Genomic DNA, 22,969 nt, shown 5'->3' on the forward strand with positions numbered 1-22,969 from the left:
AAAGCTGAAACTCCAGTACTTTGGCCACCTCATGCGAAGAGTTGACTCATTGGAAAAGACTCTGATGCTGGGAGGGATTGGGGGTAGGAGGAAAAGGGGACGACAGAGGATGAGATGGCTAGATGGCATCACTGACTCGATGGACATGAGTCTGAGTGAACTCCGGGAGTTGGTGATGGACAGGGAGGCCTGGCGTGCTGCGATTCATGGGGTTGCTAAGAGTCGGACATGACTGAGCGACTGAACTGAACTGAACTGAGTTCAAAGCTACTTGAAGTTCCTGAAATATTCTGGGAAAGCAGATGCCCAGAAAAAATTATGATTCATTTTCATTTGTGTCAACCCTGCACCCAGAGTTCTAATTATTATGTAATTACTGATTTAATAACATTAGTAATAATACATAAATATTGATAAATTATTAAATATATATTATTCTTAAATTCTATATTTAGAAACACTCTTTATTCTTTTATATCAAATAAATACTTCAGTATCCCTATGCTACTCAGCTTTCACCAACCTCAAATCCAGTACTCCATGTTCAAGTTCTTCAGTCTATGTTAGTGAACCTACTCACTCTGATCAAATTTGTTCCACATACCTTCATTGAAGACTGTTTGAAATATTGTTCTAAATACCCTATCAGCACACTCAGTTGTTGAATCTTTTATGTAAAAGTAAACTTTAATTTCTAGCATGTCATTTAATGTTCTCCAGTGTTCCTTTTGGATAAGATTATATCTTGTCAAATATCAGTGATATTTGATCAAGACAGTCTGAAGCAGTATTTTTCCATGTTATTCTTCTGGTTATAAGAATCAAATGTAGCCTTGGCACCTGCCTACCAAGCTCTGCCAAAGGATATAGTTAGCCCTTAAACAAATTCTACTTTTGACACCAGAACTAAGAGTGTGTTGACAGTTCTTTAATGAAGATTTCTGGAGCCAATCAATGATTTTCCCCTGTAACACTTTATCTTTAGGTAAATGCTAAGATAAATGGGTTACATTTAGACAGTTAAAGTGTCAACAGAATTATTTCTGTTATGGTGATATTTTGTGTGCCATATATATGAGGCATGCTATCCAGATGATAAAACTTGAGGATGTCCCAAATCAAGCAAAAGCTCATTACATTCATCTCTCTATTAATAATAATAGTAAAAAGCACGAGTAACTTAATAGGCTTAATTCTGTGCCCCTCACTTCTGCGTATTCCCACTGCCAGTATTTGACTGTTCTTTTCTAGTTGTTTGACAGTTCATTAGCACTGTCACCGAAAAGGTGGGAAGAGAAGACAGAAGAGGTGTAAATCCAATCAATCAATTTCATATTTTCATAACAGTGATGGTGAGTGTTTTGGTAGAGGAAGAGTTTTACACAAATGGCTAACATGAAAATTTCAGTGTATTGACTGATATTACTATTTCCTGTAATGCTGTAAACTCTAGTATTCTTAGCAACTTGGCAAGTTGCACAGCAACTTAAAGTATATGTATACCAACTGAACAGCATCGCTGATGTGACACCCCTTTAGCATTTTCTGAAAAATATCTTGTAGGCCACTACCATTGTGAAATATTCATACTTTTTGTTTTTTTAAAAATCCAGCAGGGTTGCTATTTGCTATTGTACTTTGTTTTTAGTAAAGTTAGTTGATTCATTCTGTGATTTCTAACAATCCAGCGAGTTAATAGAAGGTTGCGGCCACTTGAATGCCTTGTTGATTGTGATTAATGGCAGAATAAGTGATATACTGAGTCAGTTCAGTTCAGTTCAGTCACTCAGTGACTCTTTGTGACCCTACGGACTGCAGCAAGCCAGGCTTCCCTGTCCATCACCAACTCCCGGAGCCTACTCAAACGCATGTTCATTGTGTTGGTGATGCCATCCAATGATCTCATCCTCCATAGTCTCCTTCTCCTCCACCTTCAATCTTTCCCAGTACCAGTGTCAAAACCCATAAAACAAAAACCCATAACAATAAGTACATTTAAAATAGTATTCATCAACACTCTTTAGGCAAAATACCTCCTTTCCCTTTGCAGATTCATCATAAATCTCCCATGCAGACAAGGTTTTATGAGATTAAATTCCAAATTTAGATAGTTTAGTTTCTAAAATAATGGTTCTTATTGATATGACAAATTGCAATTCTTCAAATTCTTAAAAATTACTGGCATAAATCTTTTCATTTGTTCATTTCTAACATAGCTACAGAATGGAAGAGGGAAATATTTTATTTTCATTTTATAATATTATACAAGTAAACATTATACTTTTAAAATATCTACTTGTTTGATAAAATTCAGATTTTATTATGAGGCTAATTATTTTTTAAAAGTAGCTCTCAGCAAGCTATAACTCAAATCTAAATTGTTTCTGGACTTTTTTATTTATATGCAACCATAAATGATACCTTATCTCATATAGATATTAATGTTTTTTTTTTAATGCACAAGAATGTCTAGCACTATTCATACCACTTGTCGAAACCATGTTAGATAAGCATAAGATAAATCTCCAAATTTCAGTTTCTCCAACTCTATTTTGGCTTGGCTACTGTTTCATCTTTCGTCTATTAAGGAAGAGTGTCTCATCAAATCACTATTAGTCGTAAAATATAGAGTAAGAGTAAATAAATCCAGCATACTTTTATTGTCATAGTAGGAGAAGGCAATGGCAACCCATTCCAGTACTCTTGCCTGGAAAATCCCATGGACGGAGGGGCCTGATGGGCTGCAGTCCATGGGGTGACTAAGAGTCGGACATGACTGAGCAACTTCACTTTCACTTTTCACTTTCATGCATTGGAGAAGGAAATGGCAACCCACTCCAGTGTTCTTGCCTGGAGAATCCCAGGGACGGGGGAGTCTGGTGGGCTGCCATCTATGGGGTCACACAGAGTCGGACACGACTGAAGCAACTTAGCAGCAGCAGCAGCAGCAGGGTCTCAAGTATACTAAAGAAGCATATTCTCTCGACAAAATATGTTTTCAAAAATAAAATCAATCAACAAATTTTAATGCACTTTATTCAGGTCAAATTTTTTTAATATAAAAGCAGGTAAGATGCCCTTGGCTATTATCAGGTCCTTGCATAGATGTGCTGTACAAATTTGGAATATGTCTGTTATAATCCAGGCAAAGGATAATCCTTTTCTTTTTAAATGTATCAATGATATTTTTGTTTTGTTTGTTAAAAAATTATTTTTATAGCACATTTCAAAATTAGAAGTAGGTAACCAGAAACCTAAGAAGTCTACTTCATTTGAATTAAGTTGGCAGTTTACTAATTTATAAAGAGCACTGAAGTAGCAATATGCAGAGTATGTCTTTTCATGTTTACTAGTCATTGCAATTGAAAGAAGAACTTTTTATTTGGTAGTTAAGAAATTTGCCCAAAGTTCTGGATGGCACAATATTTTTGAGACATCTGTCTCTTTGCAAGATATTTCATACAGTAGGAGGTATACCAACACTGTGATCATTGTACATATGTTTTAAATATGAGTCTAGAATAAGATGTGATTCATCAGTTCATTTCCTGGTTAATTTCAGTGGCTTACATAACAAACTGCCTGTGATTCCTTTATCTATCATATAAACTTCAATGACTGCAGCCTTAATATTAATTGACTCATTAATTAAACAACGCCTATATGAAACTAGCTTTGAAGGTTTCTGTTAACATGTTGCAAGATATTGTGGCTCATCTTTAAAGTTTTAGGGGAAAAATTTTTATAAGGATGTTTTGTTCAGCTTCCTTTTATGAAGCTGATTCTAATTTACAAGATTCTACTGATACTTTATTGTAGAGGAATCTTGTTTTCCTGTACAACATATATTCAGCTTGATAGAAGCTTTTAACAGGCCTTCTCAAGAAATAACAAAATCCAAATAGACTCATGTTTCTGCTATAATAAAATCGTATTCTTCACGAGTGTCAAAGCCATCATGAAAGGGCTTTTCGTGATGGTAGTTGAAAAGACATGTTCTTTTCAACTACCATGATGTTCTCAAATCCCAAACTCTCTAGATAAAGTTGAAACTCTAAAAGTGTGTGACATAATTTTGTGAACATTGGATTTTATCCATTTCCTTTACCCATTTTCCTTAACAAATCCATAACAAATATATTCCTAGTTCTATTTGAAATTCATTGATATTCCTATTTGAAGTTTAAGAAGGACTATAGTGAATAAAGCATAATGTTCAAGATTATAGTTGGAGAGTGATGATATGACCAAAAGAAAGGGGTTAAAGAGATTGGTTCTCTTGCTTTTATTCCATTTATCAAATTCTTTTGACCATATAGAAGTAAACGATGTCCTTGAGAAATAGTGCCATTTTCTCTCTCTCTCGGACCCAGAGATAATAGCTATGGTAGTAATAGGTTCCAGATTAAGAATTTACAGTTTAGGAATCCTATTCATTTTTTTCTTTCTAGACACAACCTGCAAGCTTATCACCAATGTTACAGTGGAAAGCATGGAAAAATATACACTATATATATAATTATTTAGTATAATATTATAGTATATAATATATACTACATATAATATAGTATTTTTCCTGGAAATATAATCATTGTTGTTAATTATTCTGGCTAAATTAATGAAACCTAAAAGAATTCCCACAAAATATATTCATAGAGTCAGCATTATGAACATACATTGATGTGGTTATTATTCTTATATATATGCAACTGAACAAGAATTTCTCTATATTAGCATAGTTATTTTGGAAATTGTCTGTGACATTTGCAGTTGGCTGAAAATCATACTTTAAATGAGAGTTTAGCAAACTTTGTCTATAAAGAGCTAAATAATGTATATTAGGCTTTTGGATCCTGTGGTCTCTGTTAACTACTCTGTCCTTGTATTGTACAAGCAGCCTGAGACAATACATAAGTGAATATATGTGGCTGCGTTCTAGTAAAACTTTATCTCCAAAAACATATGTTGGGTCAGATTTGGCCTGAAGGCAATAATTTGCCAACTCCTTCATTTAATAGTTCCACATTAGACAATAGATATATTCAGCATACAGATATTAGCCTTTACTTAGGATGGCATCACCGACTCGATGGACGTGAGTCTGAATGAACTCTGGGAGCTGGTGATGGACAGGGAGGCCTGGCGTGCTGCAATTCATGGGGTCGCAAAGAGTCAGACATGACTGAGCGACTGAACTGAACTGAACTAGGAGTAAATTAGATGTCAAAAGCATTTCTAGTATTAAGAAGCATATTCAAACTCATGATTTCTATAATAATAAGAATGATTCATAATGAAGTAGTTATATAAATTCTAAGGTTTGCATGGCTTGGAACTCTGTGAGGCCAAAATAAAGTCTGTGGTTACTTTGAACTCCTTAAATTAGAACTGTTATAGTGTAAGCTATTTCTTATTATTAGTGGTTATTATTTTTTACAAAGAAGAGCTTAGCTTCCAAAACAAATGTCAGCCTCTTGTATAATTTGAAATTAGAGTATAATGTTAATCTACTCATTTTGAAATGGGAGGGCTTGACAATGTCTACTGGTAGCTCAAAATAATATCCTGGATAACACAAGTGAGACTAGAGTGATCTCTCATGTTTCCTTTTAATCTAGCATTTAATGGTTTTATGCAAATGAACACATCAAGGTTCTTATTAAAGGTGACCGAATTTTGAAAGTGTGTGAGGAAAGGGCAATGGCTGGTCTCCATTTCTAGAAACTGAGTTATTATCTCCTCTACATCATGGTTTTTTGATACTGTTCTAGGGTCTTAATTCTGAATAACTAAATTTTATGAGTATCTTAAGATTGCATTTTTTCTTTTATTTCTTTTAAAAATGTTTTTACTTCATTCAAAATGATCTTGAAACATCTGTCTATAATTAACTCTTTAGAAGATAATCATTTAATTTCTAATTTTTCTTGTTCATCTGGTTGCCAAAATTTATTCTTGTTGTGAGTTTAGTTCCTTGACTACTTTGGATGAATTTGATTTTATTATTTCACTTTATATTTGTAAAATTTCAAACACATGGAAGTAGAGAAAATGCATCCCTAGAATCATGTTAAAAAACAATCAATAACTAATTTCTTTTGCAACTTTTTGTATTCTTCTATTTTAGCTTTGGAGGAATTGAAGAATTTTAAAGCATATATGATTAATGTTTGTAGCCTGTCATGTGATAGAATACATTAATTGATTTTCAAATTTTAATTATCATTGCATACCTGGTATAAATACCACTTAGTCATGATATACAATTATTTTTATACATTATTAGATTTAATTAGCTAATGTTCTGTTGAAGATTTTTGCATCTATGTTCATGAGAAATACTGATCTGTGATTTTTTTTTCCTGTGACGTCATTGTCTTATTTTGGAAGGTAGTACTTGTCTTTTTGAGTGAGTTAGAAAGTATCCTCTTTGGTTGTACTTTCTGGAAGAGACTGTGAATTGGTATAATTTCATCTGAAAATGTTTGATAGAATTTACCAATTAGACCCTCTGATCCTGGTGCTTGGTTTTTGAAGGTTACTAACTATTGATTCAATTTATTTAATAGACATAACCTATTTGGATTGTTATTTCATCTTGTGTGACTGAGTAGATTGTATTTCTCAAACTGTTGGTCTATTTTATCCAAGTTGTCAAATTTGTGACATTTGTCAAACATTTGTCAAACAACAAGTAGAGTTGTTAATAAAATTTCCTTATTATCCTTAGTGTTTGTGGGATCCAGAGTGATGTAGTTTCTTCTCTTTCACATAGTAGTTCTTTGTGTTTTCTCTTTTTCTTAGTTTATCTGACTCACGGCTTACTCAGTTCTGTTCAGTTCGGTTGCTTAGTAGTGTCCGACTCTTTGTGATCCCATGGACTGCAGCATGCCAGGCTTCCCTGTCCATCACCAACTCCCAGAGCTTTTTCAAACTCATGTCCATAGAGTTGCTGATGCCATCCAACCATCTCATCTTCTGTTGTCCCCTTCCCCTCCTGTCTTCAATATTTCCTAGCATCAGGGTCTTTTCCAATAAGTCAGTTCTAAGCATCAGATGACCAAGGTATTGGAGATTCAGCTTCAGCATCAGTCCTTCTGATGAATATTCAGGACTGATTTCCTTTAGGATAGATTGGTTGGATCTCCTTGCAGTCCAAGGGACTCTCAAGAGTCTTCTCCACCACCACAGTTCAAAAGCATCAGTTCTTCAGTGCTCAGCTTTCTTTATAGTCCAACTCTCACATCCACACATAACCACTGGAAAAACCATAGCTTTATTAGCTTTACTAACCTTTTTTTTAAAGTAATTTTTATTGGAACATAGTTGCTTTACAATGTTGTATTAGTTTCTACTGTATAGCAAAGTGAATCAGCTATACATATACATAATATCCTCTTTAATGGATTCCCTTATGATTTAAGAGGTCACCGCAAAGGGTTGAGTAGAGTTCCCTGTTCCATGCAGTAGGTTCTCATTAGTTATCTATTTTCTAAAAATAGTAGTGTATATATGTCAATCTCAATTTCCCAATTCATCTCACCCTTCTACCCTCCTTTGTATCCATGTTTGTTCCCTATGTCTGTGTCTCTGGCTTTGCTTTGCAAATAAGTTCGTCTATATCATTTTTCTAGATTCCACATAAAAGTGATATTATACAATATTTGTTTTTCTTTTTCTGACTTATTTCACTCTATATGGCAGTCTCTAGGTCTATCCACATCTCTGTAAATGACACAATCCCATTCTTTTTTATGACTGAGTAATAATCCCACTATATATATGTACCACATATTCTTTATCTATTCCTCTGTTAATGGACAGTTAAGTTGATTTCAATTACTGAACTCTTCAAAGAACCAGATTTTGATTTCGATGATTTTTTTGACTGTTTTCAACTTCACTGATTTTTGCTCTAATTTTTATTATTTCTTCTGCTTATTTTGGATTTAATAAGCTCTTCTCTCTCTCTCTTTTTTTAGTTTCCAAAAATGGAAACTTAGATTATTAATTTTAGTACTTTCTTCTTTTCTAATGTATATATTCACTGCTTTAAATTTTATTTAAGCACTGCTTTCATTGCATCACAGACTTTGGTAAATTATATTTTTGTTTTGATTTAATGAATTTTTTTAAAAATGCAAAATGGTCTTATATTGTTCACAGCATCTACATATAAATTTCTAGAAAAATTTAAATTGTATTGAAGCTAGGATTGATTGTATTATAAGGACAAATAGTTTCCTCCTCCTTTTGAGACATCCCCAAAAGGCTAGGTCCTCCTTCCTCCTATATATTCAATTACTTTGAGGCACTAGATTGCTGTTTGGAACTCATCTGTACAATAAGGGGGTTAAATGATGGGCTGTTCTTTAACTTGCAATAGTAAAGGGTCTCCTTTTTAATCTCTGGTGGGCAAAGGAAGCCAATGCAGTCAGTGGCTTTCCTTAAGTTCTGTGGCAACATATTCTAACTGAGCAAAAGTTATAAAACTCAGAAAAAAAAAAACAAACTTCTACACTGGGCTGCTACATAATCTGTGGAGTAAAATGTGGGAACCCTTGTGCAAAAGAGGTTACAGACTGAAATGTTTTTATTTCAACAAAATTATTTCAAGCCTATGTACAAATTAATTATTCTTCTATATCTTTCCAATGGATGTCTTTGGAAGTTTGATATTTTGCATCTTAGGATAAATCCCAAGCAATTTCTGTGGTATTCATTGACAAAACAATGTATAGATTTTCTGAAATCCGTGTGGAAATGTAATGTTTAGTCTGTCTCTCCACAAAGAAAGAGAAGAAAGAAAAGCTTTTCCCTAATCACTCATTAGTAAATGTGAAAATACTAAGAAGAAAGAAAATCCTGCAGATATCAGGCACTGAATTTAGTACCTGAAATAAAAATTAATACATTTGGCTAGTCAACAATAAAGAAAAAATGTATTGTCTTGATTTGCTTACTTAACAAGTACTCTGAATGTAGCAAGATGACAGAATGTAAATTCAGAATAAAAATTTTTTAGCATAAGATATCTCAGAAATCACTTGTTAAACATTCATGACTCTTTCAAGTTGACTTTAACATAAAAATATACAAGTAGCAAAGATTGATAAATAAAAATAGAGTTAACTGTTCAATTATTTGTCTCTTTAATGTAAATTAAAATTACATTGAGTGGTAAGGAGACAGAGAAAACTTTTAGGGGGAGAAACAAGATGTTGGGGAAGAAAAGATGTATTACATGGTAGATATGCTACTAATAATGTTATGTACACATGGATTGAATTATGTTAAATGTTGTTGTTCAGTCCCCCAGTCGTGTCCAACTCTGTGACCCCATGCACTGCAGCACACCTGGCCTCTGTCCCTCACCATATCCTATGATGAGATGTTATATGATGATAACATCTCAGCATACGTTAAATGACTTGGATATTATTCACAGTCTAAAGAAAATCAATAATTTAAAAAATATTTAATTTAATTCAACCAATATATTAAACATTTTTTTAATTATAGACATTATTATTTATTAAACACTGTCCTAGAAACAGTGTTTAAATCATGATTATTGAAGGAACTTTTTAGTCACTTTTTTAATCACCTCCTCAGTGATTCTAATAGACTGACTTTCTGGTGCCTGCCACACCCCTACTTTCCGCTCTGACAACTGACCCCACCCTGAGAGCTGCACCCATGTGTGTCCTCCCTGACTAACCCTAACCACATGTGGTTAGAGAAATGGATACCTAATTAAGTGGGAATCTTTTCAGAGGCCTGTTTTTCCAGTGAGCTTAAAATCAGGAGACAGGGAGGATGGGTTATCTGACCATAGGTATTGAACCTAAGGATAGGGCAGGAGGAGCCAAGTTTGGGGTGAATATAAATAAATCAGAAAAGTCAGGCTGTTATGCACAGAAGAACACACTGGAGACGCCATGTGACTGCAGAGAAAAAAAGTAGAGACAGTTGTTGTCTGGGTTCATGACAGTGTTTTCGTTTTTGTTTCTAATCCCCCGATGTCCGACTACATTCACTGATCCTAAGTCCAAAAGATATCCATTAGCTCCTTCCTTATTCTTCCCCTTAAATCACTACCTCTACCCATTTATTGTTGGATCATTTTGCTTAAGAAAGTTTACTCGCAAACAAACAATTTTCATCCGAGGCACTAGTTTTTCTGTAAAATTTACATTTCTTTGAACATGTCATGTTAAGATAAACAAGTCAACATCTTGGGAAAAAAATTAAATCTTTAACATAGGCTGTAAGAAAAAACATTAAACATATATTTCAGTATGATATCATACCAAATGTAACAGGGTTAAATTTTTAGGAAATTTTTGAAAGAGGCATGAATTTCTAAGTTTAGAAGCACGATTAGAGTGAGAGTTAAAATTAATCAATTTGACAGTATAATTTAAAAATTCTGCATGCTAAAAAGCAAAATAAGCAATAGTAAAATGCAATCAATCTATTATATTTGTGTACTGTATATGACAGTGTTACTCTTTTTCATATAAAAATCTCAGAAACATTTCTAGAGAAAATATCAACCACTTAACAAATAAATGGACCAGTTACCAAGTTCTCAAGGATGATTAAACAAAATAATTGATATTAATGTGAAAACAAACAAATGAATATTAACATAAAAATGAAAAGAATAGATTTTCTGCTACTGAATTAGACGTTTATTTTGAAATATTCATTGTTGCCCAAGACAGGATGAATATGGTAGTCTCATCTATTTCAGATAATGTTGAAATAGTAGAACTCTTTTGAAAATTAATTGGAGGTAGTATTAGGGATCAAGAAAAAAAAAATATATATATATTCAAGATATAGATGAAAAAAAGAATTAGTGAATTACCAAGCCAAAGGATAGATATAGGTATAAATATATAAATGGTTAAATATAAATATTTTCTTTCTATATATCTATATTTATATGTCTATATTAATATCTATATATTTTTATCTCTATATTTTTAAAGATACTCATCACAACATTCTTTATACCATGAAACAGATGAAAAATTTTGATTCCAATTGTTACAGAATATTTAGGAAAGTTGCTACTTATCTGTGGCTTTTAGAGTAAATTCTGAATAATAATGAGAAACTTCAAACATAAATAGATTAGGAAAGCAAAATGCAAAATTAGGTATGCAATATTTGTTCAAAACATTTCAAAACACTCAGGAAGAAAATATCACATGAAATGAGCTTTGATGATAAAGATAATTTACTTTATGCCTACATTTGCCTCTTTCATTATAAAATGCATACGATGAAACTGTGCATCTGAATTGTAGTCATTTTGTTCTTAACATCAATATCCATATGATTAAAATGATACATATGCAACTCATTCATATATAGACACTTAAATGTTGTTTCCTGTGTTTAATTCCAAAGCCAAAATTTCATACAATTATTTATGTAAATAGATAATTAGAAGCAACCTAAATGTTCAGAAACTAAGAGAATGGTTAAATAAATTATAGTATTTCTATTTGGAAAAACAGAATGCAAACTTTACTTATAAATACAGACAATGTAGCAGCATCTAAAAATGTGTTATGTGTGATAACTGAGAAGTTCATTAACTTTATAATCTCTATAGTTATAAATATTTTTAAATATACACCTACAGAGGGAACAAAAAATTTATTAATATATGTAAGTCCTAAAATTATGAATATTTTTATGACCAAGTTTTTCATAAATTTGTCATATTATTTTGTATTTGTAACAAGTATTAACTGTTAAAGTAATCAAAGAAGGAGGCCATTAGACTGAGGTGGATCTGGTGCTTTGGTGGTCTACATAAGCAAACTGTATCCTAAATTAGAGTCAGGGTTAAGAACAACAACCTGTCACAATGTGCCAACTAGACTTTCCAAAATAATGCAACAACTTAAGCTGCAGCCAATAAAATAATTTCTATGCTTTGCTTCTAAGTTATCTAACAGCCCTCCCGTAGCTCCTGTCAGTGGAGCTATCCTAACTACTTCAAGTTTGATGCTGCCGATTGGAATTGATATTTGCTCAAATAAACTTTAAAAATTTTAACGTGCCTTAGTTTATCTGTTAATGTATTAAAGATAAAATTTTTAAGTGACAGTAAGCAGATGTCATCCTGTGTATCAAGATAAAGTTTCTAAGAGAAAAAAAAGAAAGATAAAATTTCTAAGGCAAACCATAAGGTCCTTAGGCATACTATATCTATTGTGGTAATAACGAGCTTTTTCCAGTGCTTGAAAAGCAAAAATAGGCCTTGGTTGAAAAAGTACTAGCATGAGATTTAAAACTGTAATGGAAAAAGGTCAGTTTTAACTACAATACAGTTAATCTAGCTGCTTACACTGTAAGTCTTATTGAAATTCTGGCTGTTACATCCCTATGAAAAAATTTTTTAAGTTGTTAATTACATGCCCATCAGAATAATGGAAGAGTGATTATCCTTATTGTGTTTAGTGACATTGAAATCTCTATTATTTCCTGATTGGAACTGGATAATTACAGATAATTGCTGGTACTATATTGCCTGTTCAAATATAGCTCTGCAAAAAATTACTTTAATTAAACATGTTTAGGATTTTAAAGTTTGGTCTGCTATCATAACCAAACAAACTCTATTTAAATGTCACAATTGTATATATTTCTCTAACTCTTGTTAATCAGTTTTTCAGAAAATCAGTTGTTTAACTCTAGATAAACTGACATTGTTCCATTTAATACTCAATTATATCAAATATAAAGGTTAAACGATTGATATATTTTCTGGAGAAGGCAACGGCAACCCACTCCAGTATTCTTGCCTGGAAAATCCCATGGACGGAGGAGCCTGGTAGGCTGCAGTCCATGGGTTGCTAAGAGTCAGGCATGACTGAGCAACTTCACTTTCACTTTTCACGTTCATGCATTGGAGAAGGAAATGGCAGCCCACTCCAGTATTCTTGCCTGGAGAATCCCAGGGACAGAGGAGCCTAGTGGGCTGCCATCTATGGGGTCGCACAGAGTCGGACACGACTGAAGCGACTCAGCAGCAGCAGCAGCAGTTCTAAAAGCAAACCTAAAACTTGTTCTAATAATGTTGATAATATTGTATTTAGCTCTAAGGGATGATAACATTAGGTAAATAAAATACTTCTTTAAGGTTTATTGAAAATAAAATATCTTGGAAACGATCTACAATAAATATGACACAATTAGTTCAGAACACTGTCAAGGGACATTAACGAAGAGAAATTTAAAACCCATTTATCAAAGATGTCAGCATCTAAGAAATTTATTCCAATAGGAATCAATCATATAACCTGAGCAGGCAGCCTGCACAGAACTCAATCAAGTACCCTTCAAACTCCTCACCAGAGGTCACAAAAGGCTGACAGATACATTGTCTCCTGTTTCAGTAAGTAACACAATTTGTATTTGAAATGTACTTATTCTACTTCCCACAGACTGAGAAACATTTCTGAAGTGGGTGCAACACCCCCTTATTGCCGAGTCCATTTGTCTCTGTAGAACTCAGCACATTTTTTGCGGGATGGCTCAGCACTAAAGAAACTGCCTGCCAATGTAGCAGATTCAGGAAATGAGGGTTTGATCCCTGGGCTGTAAGACCCCCTGGAGGAGAAAATAGCAACCCATTCCAGTATTCTTGCCTGGACAATTCCATGGATGGAGGAGCCTGGCAGGCTACAGTCCACAGGATTACAAAGAGCTGGACATGACTGAGGGACTGAGCACACACGCACACACACTGAGTTGTCATTGACTATCATTCCTTCTCCCCACATGTGACTGCATGATTGGAATTCACTCTTGGAATCAATCAGGAGTCTTTGTTGGTTTATTTGTCATTGGCTTATCCTGCTTCCCATCTGCTGAGCAACTTGAACTTGAGTGCATTAAACTCAAGTAAAAAAACACAGTATAGAATTTCAGATACTCCATTTATATCCAATCTAACCCATCCCAAGATAGCACCTTACAGATATTGCGTCTGCAGTTCATAAGCAACAAAATGTTGCAGACAGAAGGATAGGTAAGGAGAAAGGTGAGGAGCTGAGTGGAATAGAAAAAGAATCAAGACTCAAGATTCAGTCTGGCTTGAATTCCAAAGCCTGTGCTCATTCAGTTAGCAATAAAATTATTTTTAATATTCAGTTCATATAATGAACTGTGTGAAGCTGTAGACATTGTTTATTAACATAGATAGGAATATTGTTGAGAAACATTGATAAAAAATATATATCCAAATATGAACTCATTTTCTTCCTGCTCATGAGACATTTCAGTCTAAATTTCTTTGTTTCATGTTTGCCCTGTGCCTGGTTTTTGGTTTTGTGTTTTTCTGTGTTTGTTGCTATTAAATGTATTAAGATGTTCTAGTTATTCAGGCATGGTTTGTCTTGGGTTCCTCCCCTTTCTCTTTTCTCCCTTCCACTCTCTTAATTCCTTACTTTATATAAATTTTACTATTCATTCTTCTTTAAAAGTATATTTCTGTTTTCACTTCTATTGTTAGGCAATCCTTGTCAATTACTTTGCCTTTTAAACATGTGTCAACAATCTCCAATTTTTTCCCTGCTCTAAGACCCAACTCAAAATCTACTTTCATTGAGATGTATTACTTCATGATCCACATCTGTATGTTATGACTTTTAAACTCTTTTTGATCTTCTCTTATAACAGGTAATCTATTTTGTATTTGTTATTTTATTTTATCTTACTAATTTGTAAGTCCTTTGGGCTAAATCATTCTAGGCCTGATATCTATTACAAGTAACATCACTTTCAATTCCACAGCATATAAGATGAGGAAAATCTTACATTTTCTTTTAATGTTTTAAGATTTCCTTTTAATGTTTTAAGTGTGGATGATGTCTAAGCTAACAAAGAAATTTTCTTCAAAGGAAATAAAGATATGATGACAATTTTTGTATGTAACTACTTGTTATTTACATAGTAGATTAATTGTGATTTAATAGCTCAGTTGGGCTTCCCTGATAGCTCAGTTGGTAAAGAATCCACCTGCAGTGCAGGAGACCGTGGTTCAATTCCAGGGTTGGGAGGATTCCCTGGAGAAGGGAAAGAGTACCCACTCCAGTAATCTGGCCTGGAGAATTCCATGGACTGTATGGACCATGGGGTTGCAAACAGTCGGACAAGAATGAGCAACTTTCACTTCACTTATAGCTCAGTTGGTGAAGAATCAGCCTGCAATGAAGGAGACCACAGTTCAATTCCTGGGTCAGGAAGATCCCCTGGAGAAGGGATAGGCTACCCATTCCAGTATTCTTGGGTTTCCTTTGTGGCTCAGCTGGTAAGGAATCTGCCTGCAATGTGGGAGCCCTGGGTTTGATTCCTGAGTTGGGAAAGTTCGATCCCCTAGAGAAGGGAAAGGCTACCTACTCCAGTATTTTGGCCTGGAGAATTTCATGCACTGTATAGTCCTTGGGGTCACAAAGAGTTGGACATGACTGAGCAACTTTCACTGACTTTAATTGTGAGTTATAGTCATTAGAGGAGATGGTAACACAAACAGACAACATTCTTTCCTAGTAATGAAGATCATGCTCAAGTAGAAGAGTCCTCAGTGGTGCCAGTGGTAAAGAATCCTCCTGCCAATGCAGGAGATGTAAGAGACGTGGGTTGGATCCCTGGTTGGAAATAGCAACCCCCTCCAATATTCTTGCCTGGAGAATTCCATTGACAGAGGAACCTGGCGGGCTACAGTCCATAGGGTCGCAAACAGTCAGACATGACTGAAGTGACTTAGCACAGAAAAGTAGTCCCTACTCTTAAAATATGTCAACCCTTCATAATCAGAAGTGCTTATTATAAATTTAGACAATTTAAAAGTGGAAGTTTAAATAATGTAACCAAACCTTATTTTTGGAGCAAAATCTTCTAGATTTCAGTTGCAGAAGCTAAAAAAAAAAAAGGATAGTGGAAGAAAATCTAAAGATATAAAGCTTTTCATTAGTTTTTGATTAATGATCCTATATAATTTATTTTGGACTTACTGAAAGTATAGACACAATGAGAGTGAGTGGATTAGTCAAATTTTCTATAGCACACAAAAACAATAGCATTATACAATCAGTTTTATAGAACCCTATCTTGGGGGAGAAGTGAGTTAGTGTGTAACAGGAAAATGGTTCCTGTCCAAATTATGTCTCATTAAAAAGAAAGAGGAAAAAGCAAGAAAAGTATTAAAAATGAAAGTTTGACAGAAAATCAAACCTTCTGGTCATAGTTTTAAAATTCTTATATGTGGCTTAACAGCTATACTAGTTAACATTATCAGTTAATTTCAGAATATATTACATTTGACAATGCTGGAAATAGTATTTTTTCATTTTTATTATAGTACATTAAGTATATATACTCCTGGAGAAGGAAATGGCAACTCACTCCAGTCTTATTGCCTACATAATCCCCATGGACAGAAGAGCCTAGGGGGTTGCAGACCATGGGGTTGAACAGAGTCAGACACAACTGAAGCAACTTGCACAGCACAGCAAGTATTTATACATTTTCCCCTAGGCTCTTAAATTACCATGTGCAATATGTGCATAAAATTTTTGGCCCTGATAAAATTTTTTTCATTGTTTCTTAACTATGGCTTTAACTTTCAAGGACTTTTCATATCAATCAGTTCAATACTTGGAAATACCTACACTTCCTTCAGTGGAATCAAAAGTAAGCATCATTCTTCTATGGGTTTAAACAAAGTTCTGTTAAAAGAACTGCCATACAACCTAGCAATCCCACTGTTGGGCATACACACCGAGGAAATCAGAATTGAAAGAGACACGTGTACCCCAATGCTCCTCGCAGCACTGTTTACAATAATAGCCAGGACATGGAAGCAACCTAGATGTCCATTGGCAGACGAATGGATAAGAAAGCTGTGGTACATTTACACAATGGAATATTACCCAGCTATTAAAAAGAATGCATTTGAATCAGTTCTAATGAGGTGGATGAAATTGGAGCCTATTATACAGAGCAAAGTAAGTCAGAAAGAAAAACACCAATACAGTATATTAACGCATATATATGGAATTTAGCAAAAGGGTAACAATGACCCTATATGCGAGACAGCAAAAGAGACACAGATGTAAAGAATAGACTTTTGGACTCTGTTGGAGAAGGCAAGGGTGGGATGATTTGAGAGAATAGCGTTGAAACATGTTTATTCAGTTCAGTTCAGTTCAGTTGCTCAGTCATGTCCGACTCTTTGCAACCCCATGGACTGCAGCATGCCAGGCCTCCCTGTCCATCACCAACTCCTGGAGTTTACCCAGACTCATGTCCATTGAGTCAGTGATGCCATCCAACCATCCCATCCTCTGTCATCCCCTTCTCCTCTTGCCTTCAATCTTTCCCAGCATCAGGGTCTTTTCAAATGAGTCAGCTCTTTGCATCAGGTGGCCAAAGTATTGGAGTTTCAGCTTCAGTATCAGTCCTTCCAATGAACACCCAGGACTGATCTCCTTTAGGATGGACTGGTTGGATCTCCTTGCCTGTGTGAAATAGAATCTCCAGTCCAGGTTTGATGCATGAGACAGGGTGCTCAGCGCTGGTGCACTGGGATGACCCTGAGGGATGGGATGGGATGGGGAGGGAGGTGGGAGGGAGGGTCAGGATGGGGAACACATGTACACCCATGGCTGATTCATGTGAATGTATGGCAAAAACCACCACAATATTATAAAGTAATTAGCCTCCAATTAAAATAAATAAATAAAATAAAAAAGAACTCTTAAGAGAAAAGTGAAATCAAAAATGTTTTGTGCTGAATGAAAATGAAAACACGGCCTATCAAAATTTGTTGGATACAGCTAAAGCAGCTCTGAGAGGGAAAGTTTAGCTCTCAGTGCTAAACAGGAAACAACCAAATCTCCATCAACAGAAGGGATAAACAAATTGTGGCGTATCCATACAGTGAAATACCACTTGGCAATGAAAAGAACAAACCACAGATACGTGCTACAACCGCAATGAGTCTCAAAACATTCCGCTGAGTATCCTTCATTGGAAGCTTAGCAATGAAGACAAAGACATAGAGAACAAACTTGTAGACACGGTGAGGGGAGAACAGGGTGGGACGAATTGAAAGAGTAGCATGGAAACATACATTACTGTATGTAAAATAGATAATCAGTGGGAATTTGTTGTATGACGCAGGGAGCTCAGCTTGGTGCTCTGCAACAATCTAGAGGGATGGGATGGGGTGGGAGATTCAAGGGGGAGGGTACATATGTATACCTATGGCTGATTCACGTTAGTGTACCGCAGAAACCAACACGATATTGTAAAGCAATTATCCTCATTAAAAATAAATTCATTTTTTTTAAAGAAAAAGAAAGCACATCTTCAGCTCTAGGCATGAATAAGACTATAGATATTGTGCATTTTAACAGAGAGGAATAAAATGACAGACAAATCTAAAACAATAGTTCTCAGTATGTGATTCATAGAACCCTTGGGGTCCAAGACAACTTTAAAAAATCTGTGCAATCAAAACCATTTTCATAATAACACATTTTTTTTTACTATGTTAAGATTGCATTATTCTGCAAAAGCAACGGTGGGTAAAACTGTTGGTGCTGCTGCTGCTGCTGCTAAGTCGCTTCAGTCGTGTCCGACTCTGTGCGACCCCATAGAGGGCAGCCCACCAGGCTTCCCCCTCCCTGGGATTCTCCAGGCAAGAACACTGGAGTGGGTTGCCATTTCCTTCTCCAATGCTTGAAAGTGAAAAGTGAAAGTGAAGTCAGTCAGTTGTGTCCGACTCTTCGCGACTGCATGGACTGCAGCCTACCAGGCTCCTCCGTTCATGGGATTTTTCTAGGCAAAAGTACTGGAGTGGGGTGCCATTGATACCTTAACATAAATAAAGGCAGTGGCACCACACTATACTAGTAATTATTGTATTCTTCAATACCAGGAACTTACAGGAAAAAAAAAATCCAGTTTCACTTAAGAATATAAGGCAGTAAAACTAATTAATTTTACTAAATCTCAACACTAGAATATATACTTTATTAAAATTTTATGTAATAAAACCAATAGAATGTCTAAAATACTTCTAATATAGATGCTATGTATCTATGTATGTTGCTATGTAGAGACAAAGTATGGGATTGTTTGGTTTGCAGGCTGTACTAGCCACTTTTTTCATGGAATAACATTTCCTCCCCTGACCCTTCCCATAAGAATAAGTGAGGTAAAGTGAAGTTGCTTAGTCGAGTCTGACTCTTTGCAACCCCATGGACTGTAGCCTGCCAAGCTCCTCCATCCATGGGATTTTCCAGGCAAGAATACTTAAAGAATAACTGACAGCTAAAATTTGATCATTTAGACTTGGGTATTTGACAGATTGGAGAAGGGCATGGCAACCCACTTCAGTTTTCTTGCCTGGAGAATCCCATGGACAGAGGAGCCTGGAGGGCTACAGTCCCTCGGATCACAAAGAGTTGGACACGACTGAAGCAACTTAGCTCCTACACACATTTGATAGTCTCTCAAAAGTGAAGGAATTGAGTCTGTTATTTCAAGGAAAGCAATTAATAGTATTTGTTGACAATGACAAAAATTTGAGCTTTCAAGGGAAAAACTGAAATTTTAGAAAGCTTGTATCTATAATTAAGAGCTTAACAATTTCTTAATACTTGTAGAATTTTGTGATGAGATTACTGGTGATAGTAACTAAAGCAATATTTTGTTATATTATTGTGCAGTGAAGAGTTAACTTGGCAAGCTTGAGTTGTTCAAATTCTGCACATTCCAAAGAAAGAAGTGACCCTTGACAAACTCATAGTAGATAACATCTGGACTTTGTAATATTTTGCCTGATCAGAGTGTTTTGTATTCCTGAGTTTATGGACCATGTTCTATCAGCACTAGGGAGCTGAATATTGAGTAGCTCCAGTCTGTCATTAAAGCAATATGTCTACATGACTGACTCTTTATACAGTATTTGGACATTAAGGCTCAGGTGAGCTTTTTGGTTGATAATACTTTGCATGTGTTTTTGCACATCTCTGCCAATAGAATTAAGTACATTCCTGTGCTACTTCTTCAAATGACTTGAACCCAAGGCTGGGCATATGGACCCCCAACACAATTATAATTGTGTCAACTTTGTAAAAACTTTGTAAAGGGAATGACTAATGCACAATGTAACAAAATCATGCTTGGATAATAGATGCATAAAAATGCAAAGTAGATCAATAGATTTTAAAGTACAGAGAAGTACATTGATTAGTATCAGATTCCACAATGCAACAAATCTCTTAAGAAACTAGTGTCATCTGTTGAGTTTTAGCATAATACTAAAGAAGAATATCCACAATTATCTGAAAAGGATATTCTCCCTTTTCCAATGAGTCATATCTTTATGAAGCCCCATTTTCTTCCTATACTTGAATCAAAGCAATATATTGCAAAAGGTTGAATGTAGAAGCAGATGTGAGAATTCAGCTATCTTCTGTTAAGCCATACATTAATGAGATTTGTAAAATAAAAAGCAATGTCACTGTTTTCACTAAATTGTGTCTTGTTTTATAACTATATTTTTATAAAAATATATTATTTATGTTAACAGATAATAGGTTTAACATTGTTATTTTAATACTAATAAATACATTTTTCTCAATTTTAAATCTACATATAACAATTACTGACAGAAAGCTCTCATTTTCCTAAGAATTTTAAGAGCATAAAGGAGGCTTCTGAACAAAGTTTAAGAATCACTGGGGTTGTGTGTAGATGTATTCTTTCTTCCGCTTCTTCCAGGTTGCTAGCTCCCTTCTGTTTAGTGGGGTGTGAGTAGGAAAAGGGGTTTGTTCCTTATTTAATTTGCTCTGTAAACATTTTTCTCTTGTTTCTCCCTCTTTCTTTGGTTAGCAGTGGCCATTCTTTGACAGCTTCTGTGTGGCTGGTATCTTAGATGCTCTTGGGTGCGTGGTTGATTTTTGTTTGAAGAAAGCAAGGTATATGGAGTCAGGAACCAAGGCAACAACTCTTTCCACTTCTCTTTCTCTAGGGACACATTGTCTCACCAGTCTCTTTACCTGTGCATGTCTCCTTGCCTTTTTTGCCGTTTCATCTATATTTGGTATAAACATGGGCACACCTGTTCTGTTTTACAAGTGCAGCATATCTAATCCCTTAAACTACCATTCACAACTTCACCTTCAACTCTTGACTGTATACCACAGTCTCTTTCCTTTGAGTCTCCTTGCCTGTCTGGTAAAGCCCTTGGGATGGTGGATAGTTGAATCAAGCCAGCTAAATTCCTTAAGTCCACATGGCCCTGGATACAAATATGCACTTGGCATGTGTCTTAGTCAGCTTTGGCTGCATGACAAAATACTCCTGACTGGGTGGCTTAAATAGCAGGAATTTATTTCTTATAGTTTTGCAGGCTGGGAAGTCCAAAATCAATTCACTTCCCTGGTGAGGGCTCTTTTCCTAACTTGCAGACATCCATCTTCTTTCTGTCCTCCAATGACAGGTATGTGGAGAAAGCACTGGTCTTTTCCTCTCCTTTAAGGACCTCATGGGGACCCTATCTTCATGACCTCATCTAAACCCAATTATCACCCAAGACTCCACTCCCCAAACCGTCACTTTGGGCATTAGGTCTTCAGCATATGAATTTGGGAGTGATACATTCAGTCCATAACATCATAGCAGTTAATATAAGAGTAAACAGCTTCACTGCTTCCCAAGACCAGGAATACCAAGTCTCTCTTGCTCCTCACCCCCTCCACCACCGCTCACCTCACATCTGTTCCCAGTCTCTCGGGTGGTTCTCTATGAGTCACACTCACTTAGGGAGGTATTACTAAGGAGGAGAAAAATAAAATCCTCAAAGCTTCAGAGTCAGAATTGTTATCACTTCCTCTCTAACTCTCCCCAGTTGACTTTGTAGAGACTAGAAAAGAGGTAGGAAAGGAGTAGTGGAGATGGCTGGGTCTAGCAGGGGTTCTGCTAACAATTAGGAAATCCAAGATGTCTTGCCCAGAATGTTTATAGTTCCCTTTGGAATAGAAAGTGCTTAGAGCATCTTGGTCTCTGCCTTTGGATTTCAGCAGCCAATTCTCAGGCAGTGTCACTGAGCATTCTATTACATATGGAAATATCTGATTATATATTCCAAAATCATACATGAATTTTAAATTATGTACTTGTGTGTGTGTGTGTGTGTTAAGAAAGTCTCTTAACACAAATATTTTGTAGGAAAATAAGGAGTAGGATACATCTATTATAGAAACATATAGTGCAATTTTGGCAGACCAAACTAGATTGCTGATAGGCTTAAACTCTTCCAAAGAGAAAACACCACATTTTAGGTCCATTTGACCAATACTTATGGAACATCTGCAAAAGGTATAAGCTGTAGTTTTGCCTCAAGAAGCCTATCTTTCAGTGGAAATACATGCAATCAGTCTATTCAGTTGAAGTATGTTACATGAATTAAAATAGAGGAACTGTGGAAAAGTAGAGGAGAGAGGAATGGTTCCAGCTGGCATGCTAGGGAAAGACTTTAGGTAAGAAGTTTGAGTTGGAATAGAAAAAAAGAGAGAGAGAGAGTGTGTGTTGCTCAAATGAATGTAATGATTGGATTGTAATTGAATGAGAAGAAAAAATAAACCCTAAACATCTACGTGAAATGTATGAAGGCACTAGTTGGGAAAACACATACTCCAGGGTCAATAGTGTAGACAGAAAAAGTGTTAGGAATATGGGATAGGAGTGAGCTTTGGCTGAGGAGAAGAGTGGCAGGTAACATGGCTTAGACCAATGACACACTGATGGAGAAAGCCTCCCTGCAATTTGAGGGAATAAAGTCATTGTGAATTAAATTATTTTGTGATAAACAGTTATGTTTAATCAACATTAGTACTAGTTATATACTACATTAGAAAATACTCTA

The sequence above is a fragment of the Bison bison genome, unplaced genomic scaffold (genome assembly GCF_000754665.1).
Source record: "Bison bison bison isolate TAMUID 2011002044 unplaced genomic scaffold, Bison_UMD1.0 scf7180017864508, whole genome shotgun sequence".
NCBI lineage: Eukaryota > Metazoa > Chordata > Mammalia > Artiodactyla > Bovidae > Bison > Bison bison.